Genomic DNA, 7,461 nt, shown 5'->3' with positions numbered 1-7,461 from the left:
TACCTTTCTCTTCCCTGGAGTTTTGTTACTCAATTTGATTGCATAGACCATAACATCCTTTCAAAACCTCTTTGGCTTAAGTGGGTTCAATAATTTGGACGTAATGCAAGGTGACGGAGGGTCTGAGCTGGTGGGAAATGTCTGCTGCACAGGGCTGTGGCGTTGGTGGGTGTCTGGGCCTGGAGGGAGTAGGACCGTGGTCTGGACCTTCTGGCCCAGGCAGCAGGAGATGTATATTCCCAGCCAAGCCACCTCTGGAGTCTAGGACCAAGATGAGATGGAAGGATGCTGGATCTTGGTGCAGCTGCGGTGACCTGCAGCTTGCCGGGGTTTCTTCCTCTTTTGTTCAGATCACAGGGTAAATGGGCTTTTCCCTGGCTTCAATGCAAGCAGAGCTGAGTGCTGCTGAAATCCAGGGACCTCCTTCTCATGTGCAGCCTGTCGTCTCATATCCTTGCGATTTATTTGGCTCATGAAGTTCTAACAGACTTCATTAATGACCTGATTTTGTTGTGCCTATAGAAATTGGCAAATTTTAGCTACTAGCTAAATGCTAGTAGCAATGCTTTAAATTGTATCCTGCTTGACTGTTTAATTTGAATGTAATATAGCAGTTAATTTGAAAACGCGAAACATTTTCTGGGAAATGGGCTTAGAGAATTAACTCAAACCCAAGCATAGACCCTGTTGTTCTAGTCTGATAGTGTTGCTAATTACTGACTTTTCTCTTTTTTAAAATAATGTATATTTGACTGCTTTTATATGTTGTGTCAAAGTCTTATGGGGATTGGTTTGCCCACACTAAAAGGAGTTTTGGAAGTGGCATGTCCTGTGTTATACTCAGCCTTTCTGATTCTGTGTAGGTTTATCTTGCTTTGCATAGATCTGTGGCAAAACAGCGAGGAATGCCAATCTGCCAAAAACTATTTGGTGTTGAAATTAGAAATCCACCCTCAATTAATGCCTTGGATATCTAGAGACCTTGCACCTCTCAGCCATGTCTCCAGCCAGAACAAAAAAGACCATTTTTTCCAAGCCAACTACACCAAAACTGTGGAGCAGGAGTTCTCAGTAGGGTGCTAAATTGGAATATGCTGGGTCAGGGCTTGGCTGTGCTGCACTGGCTGTAGGACCGGCAGTGATGTTTGAGCACCCGCGGCTTTGCCAGACCTTAGCTAGGTGTTGGCTCTTCACCCTCTTCACCCTCTTTACCCTCTCTGCTGCTTCATGAGGCTTTTCCATGGTGCAATTCCACCTTTGCAAAAAAACCATTTGGAACTATTGAGTCAGGTGGATGTACTGCTGGCAACCCTAAGCAGTTTAGATAGCTAAAATGATGGCTACTTGTATAATTTCAAATTAAACTCTTGTTCATCTAAATTGACCATGTTATTTATTTGTCAGTGTTTGCTGCCAATTGTTGCACAGTATTTATACAGTATTTTTCATTGCATCATGTCCTTATTGGTGATCCTTTTGATGCTGAGTACCCCATTACATTATTTCAGACCTTGAGCAATAAGGTGATAATAAAGATTTGCACAGATAAACTCCCTCACATGTTTCTTTTGAGAGGATGAAAAAAATGTGGCAGGATTTCCATTTGAATTAATGTATGAATGAGAGAGAAATTAAAGGAAGTTCCTTAGAACAGCCCTGATGCCTGTTGTATTTAGAGGTCTTAGAGCTTCCTGCGACACAGCTGTGAGATTCAAACACCCTGCACTTATCCTGGTCTTGCCTTCTTTTGAAGGACTGACAGGAGCAGGGAGAACGATCCCACACTCTGACTAGGGAGGGTCAGCAGTGTGCTTCCCTGAGAAGCTGTGGGAGCCTGGCTTACCCGGAGGAAAGGTCAGGAAATGTGTAGGGCAAGAGCATAGGTCAGGGGAAGAGCCCAACAGATATCTGGAGCTGAGAAGAAGCTTTCTGTACTGCGGCTGTTGTACTGTCACAGCAGCATTTACAGTGTCACCGCTGTGCTGTGGCAGTGTTCTGTGGACACTCATCAGGCTCAGTAAATTCTCTGGAAAAGCCTCTGAGATTCTGAAAGGCTGAAAGTGACCTAAGCACTCTCCTGCCCTGTGGGAATTGCCATGGAGCAGGGTGCTGTCATCAGCCTGTGCCACTGAGGTACTGCTGCCTCCAAAGCTGCCCAGATTATACTGGGGTCTTTTGGGTGAAACAGGAAAAAGAGAGAGGAGCACAAAGGCATATCATTATTTTTGGTTCTTATGTTGCTGAAGTGGGAGGCTCTGGCCCTCCAGTTATCCAGGGTGGTACCTTTTTTTTGCTGTCGCTCCTCTCATTCCTTAATACCCTCCTGTAGCTCTTTCAGAGCAGGTAGCATATACTTCTGCCAACACAGAGATGCATTGACAAACACATCAGTGCAGTCACAGACAGAGGAACAATAAATGCAGTATCTGGCAGAAACATTATGACAGGTTTTAAATTAGTAGGTCTCACTGCTGGGTTGTTGTCTGAAGTTGTGGTTCTGCCTTGTTCTGCCACTTTCCAGGGAAGGGGAGAGGTTTCATGAGGTGGGAAATGCTGCAGGCTGCAGTGAAAGCTCTATTCAGACCTAGTTGTGGGAGGAATTACCTAGCAGACACCACTGAAAGAAAGGGATGGGGTCTCTTGCTTAGAAAAGATAGAGGTCGCAGGTTGCTGAAAGTTAGGTCAGGACAGCATGTATTGGCTCAGTTGTAGCCTGGATGTTGGTGGCCGTGGTGGAATGCAGGTACCAGGGTGGATGTACCTATGGTGTGACTTAAGCTGTCTGTTCTTTTGTTGTGAGCAACTTTATTTTTTCTGAAGTGAGTGTCCTTGGCAGTGCAGAAACTGAAATTATGTTACTAAGAACTTACAGCTGCTCTTCCAGGACAGCAAAAACAAAGTAATTCTTGGAAGCCAGGAGCGCTGCTGCTCTGCAGTACAGACGCATAAAATTTTATCACCTTGTCCCTGCGATCCTCAGATGTGGTTCCATTTTTAGGCTGCAGAAGAAAACATGGATCCCAAATTTCCATTTCCACAGGGCAGAAGGTGATACAACTTGGAATATATGGGCTTGTCGTTTCCCCAGGGTTATTTCTCCTTCCTTGCTTACCCATGAGCTCAAAGTCAAACCTTGTATTAAATAATGTAAAAGAAGTGACAGTTGCAAAATGTCAGTTGATTGGCTTTATCTCCTGTACTGCAAGGAGTCAATCTGAATGGTTAGGCATTTGCACCAGGCATTGATACTGCTTTGAGGGAAGGATTTTTGTGCTTGTCATTAAAGCATTGGAACAGTACAAAATAGAGAGGGAAGAGAGCTTTTCGGTTTTCTGAGTCCTCCACAGTGCACGATTGTTCCCAGTGGTATTCTCCAGTGCTTAGTCCTAGCTACTCTGAAATTACCTAGGCTAGAGAGACAGACTATTAGTATACTTCTGAATTTCAGCTAATGAATGAGGTGAGGTGAATGCTTTGGATCCAAAACATTGAAATTTAAATAATCACAAGTCAGTCTTAAAACACAGAAGCACCCCAATGACAGTGGATAACCCAGCATTTTCTGGGTGGTGTGGTCTATTTTAAAGGGGCAAATCTGCTGCCAGTTTTGCTGTTCCCACTGTGTCAGAGCCAGGACATCCTTGGACCTTTCCCCTGGAAAAGCAGAGCATCCCCAAGCATCACTGCTACTCTGCAGCAAAGAGATTGATAACTATGATAGAATTGGCATGATTTTGCTTTTAATAAGCAAATAATAAGCTTTTAATAATAAATCATGATTGCCACTGACTTTTTATGTGCACTGTAGAGTCTTGCCTTCAATATTATGATGGAGACAAGCTAACACATAGGAGAATTGTTAGTTTTTGTTTAGGCATTTTATTGACTCGCTGTCTTTGAAATGCAGCTGCAGATGAGCAAGCATGTTATTCTAAAGAACAGTTTTGACTGGCCAAGTGGATCAGAATTGGCAGAGAGGTGATTTTGCAGTCTGCATGAATGTCTGCCTCTCGTTTGGTTGTCAGATGACAGAGAGAAATGCAGAAGTTGCAGAATGAGCAACTGCTCCCCAAAATAAATCAATTCCTGTGTCTCCTGAGCCTGAGGGTCTCAGGGATGGGGGTTGAGCTGGTGCCTGAATTACAAATAAGCCTTAGCAGCAGAGTAGAGCCCCTGTGGCTCAGCAGCATCTTTGGGGCGTCAGTAGCTGCTTGGGGGGGCAGCAGTCACAGCTACCTCAGCCCAGATTGGAGTGGTGGTGCCTGGTAGAGGCAGTGTTGGGGAAAGGGATGGGTTAACTGCTTGCATTTCCTCCAACAGACCTGGAAGAGATGATTCCATTGTTATTTCTGGGATGAAATAAAGCCAGTCACAATGCTGCTCGTGTATTCCAGACTCCTAAGCAGAGTAGCTTTGATTGGGAATGAATTTGAGGAGAGGTCAAAATGGGGACAGAAATTGAGTAGGGTGAAGGGATGGAGTACAAAATTCCCTGAGCACATGTGTGGGCTGGGAACACTGTGTAGGAGGATGATTTGGCCTGTGGGAGCTCAGAGAGATGCAAAGGGCAAGTTTTGGAGTTTGATTTTTTCTGTTCAGAAGAGCAGAAATCTGTGCCTTTATGTAAAAGCAGAATTACACCCAGGAAGGTTTCTGCTTACAGCCACAGTTATTTCCAAGATCTTTGCTAGTTGATTGGGTCAAAGGAGGCATCTGGACTGGACACAGGGGTTCTACTTTGCTCTAAGAAGTGGTGCCCCGCAAAACCAGGGGCAGTTTTGCACAGGCAAGTGAGCTCTGGTGCCCATTATTCTTAATACCTGCAGAAATTTAGATTAGGACCAAGGTTTTGATTCATTTTGTGTCAGCCCAGAAGCTGAATTCTCAGGTGTAGCACTGAGTTCCCTAGCTATGTACAAAGGAAGGGCAGGACATGGGGCTGCCGTCCTCTGCTCTGCTCTCTCGAGCTGCTTGTCACTCTGTGCATAACTCACCTGCAGTCCTTGACTTTTTAAATGCGAAAAAGCAAACACTATGCACTGGTCCCCTGTCCTTATACTGGCATTCTTGTCAGTCTTGGTGCCATCTTGCAGCAATTCCTGTGTGCAGGGAGGCTGAAAGCAGGTGTGTTTATTGACTTGTGCTGTTAGTTGTTGCTGTGCCTGAGCAGTTCCTGGCAGGATGCTGCATGGCTCTCACCCAGCAGTTTGGAGGTTGCTCTGGTAGCCGTGGCCAAGCTGCTGGCTGCATGTCCCTCTGTGTGAAGCCCAGAATAGGGAAGCCAAACTCTGTCAGGAAAAGAACCAACCAGGAGAGAAGAAAAATAAAAAATTATAAAACCACAGAGATGGGTTTTAAATCTGACTGTTGGTTTCTCAGCCCACGAATTACTTCCATCACCATAATATAAGGCATGCTATTGCTAACTTTTTCAGACTGGTGTCTGTAAAATCAATTATTCACAGAAATTCTTGCTGACAGTTGTGGATGCTAGGTCACAGCTCTGTGGTGTGCATTTCGCAGCTTAACACAGCAAACCAAGGACAGGATTAGCTTCAGATTACTCTTGGGAAAGACTTAGGGAAGCCAAAGTGGGCCAGCCAGGGGGAGGGAATGCAGGTAAGGTCTGTAGCATCCAGGCTTATTATGCTTAAGAGGGTGGTTGGAAATTCCCCATGAAAAATAACAAACCTGTATTCCATCATCTGTTTTAAAACAGGAAAGTGGTTTCAAAGATAAAAGGTTGAAAAATTTCTATATTCTTTACAAATCAGTTCTTTGTGGAAATGCAATTCCTATGTTTTAAGCTTTTTGGCAAAAAAGTAATATATAACCATCAAGTAGCATGCAGATCTGGTCCACCTAAAATTTCACATTGGGGGTGGATTTTTAATGACTGAAATGTTTTTTGTCCAGCTCTGGACCCTTCCTCCTTGAGAACTTATTTGGTCAAGGTAGGGCAGTGCAATGTGACCCCAGCCATCCCTAGAGGTTGTGCCCAGTCTGGCAAGTGTCATGCAGAAGCAAGAGGCCACCAGCCACATCATCCAGGCACATCTGCTCTTATCAGCCCTGTTCAGTGCCCCAGCATGTGCCTGTCGCTGTGCGCAAGCCAGATCAAAAAGTTGGTGCAGGCAGATAACCCAGAGCCAGGCAAAGCAAATATGCAGTCAGGCTGAGCTCTGTGTCCTGCAGCACCCAGAGCAGTGGAGGAGAGTGGAGCATGTTGAGGGTGGGCAGTGGACAGGCAGGGATGCTGCCCTTCCTCCAGAGATGCTGCAGGAGGCTTCCCGTGGGGCAGCACGCAACCTCTGTCCTGTCCACTTTTCTGGTGGGGCATCCTTCATCCTTCCTCTATCCATGGCTCCCAACAGAGATGTGCTTTCCCTGTGGAAATACATCTGGGGTTTCTTTTAGCTTCTTCAGTGGCTGGCTTTCCACGTAGCAGATCACTTTTCACCCTCTGCAGAAATGTTACAATTGTTTAATGAATGAGAGATTGTTCATTAGTAGTGGGAAAAAATAATGGTGAAAGTTGAAATTATAAAAATCCAGACGTCACTGGCCCAATTAAGGATCCCAGCAAGGATGTGCCCTCCAAAAGCTGTCTGAGAACAGAGAGACCTGGTGGCAGAGGTAAAGTGCACACTTGCCCTGGGATCTGCATGTTGCAGGTCCTATGGTGACCTGAGAGAATGGTGAGACCCTGGCACAAGTTGCCCAGAGCAGCTGTGGCTGCCCCTTGGATCCCTGGATCCAAGGCTAGGCTGGACAGGGCTTGGAGCAACCTGGGATAGTGGAAGGTGTCCCTGCCATGGCAGGGGATGGAATGGGATGAGGTTTAAGAGTCCTTCCAACCCAAACCATTCTGTGATTCCATGAAAGCAATGCTGCCCAAAATGTGATGGATGTGGGAGTCTCAGCTCCTGAACCCTTGCATGTTGTAAATTACATGTGCCAAAAAATCAGTTTTACCTATGAAACCAGACCACAGAATAAAATGAAGGAAGTGAGCCTGAGGTATCTGCTATAACAGAGGTGGGAGAAGAGAGCTTATTTGAGCATGGATTTGTAAACACAGAAATAAACTTTCTTCAAATACCTTTTTGCTCTCCTTCTTAATTGCATGGAAATTACGTATTAATGGGAGAACAAGCTTTTCTGAAAAGGTGTTTTTACAAATGTTTAATGGTGTCCTGTAAGAATCATCAGATATTGAGTTCCCTCTATCAGACTTTAAAAATAGTTTGATCAATAGAAACATGGAATGTTTTATGGGGAATATTTTCATTCAGAAATGCTAATATGAGGCAGGTGCCAGAACCACATATTAATAAGCTGCATTTCTTTTGTCAGGTAATGTGCTGTGGCAGATGTGTTCCTTAGGTACCTGCAAGTTTTACCCTGTGCAGTTGTCCAGATGTTCCTCTATGTGACTGACCCAGAAGAACAGTCCTGTGG

The 7,461-nt window shown here is 45.0% G+C and overlaps 1 protein-coding gene across 3 annotated transcripts in view; it reads left to right on the top strand.

Moving 5' to 3' along the window:
- SUSD3 (sushi domain containing 3) overlaps positions 1–7,461 on the top strand; it is a 31,149-nt gene that overhangs the window by 2,224 nt on the left and 21,464 nt on the right. The window lies entirely within an intron of this gene.

Source organism: Serinus canaria, chromosome 12 (assembly GCF_022539315.1).
Source record: "Serinus canaria isolate serCan28SL12 chromosome 12, serCan2020, whole genome shotgun sequence".
In the NCBI taxonomy this organism is placed as follows: Eukaryota; Metazoa; Chordata; class Aves; order Passeriformes; family Fringillidae; genus Serinus; species Serinus canaria.
This window is presented reverse-complemented; position numbering and strand designations above follow the sequence as displayed.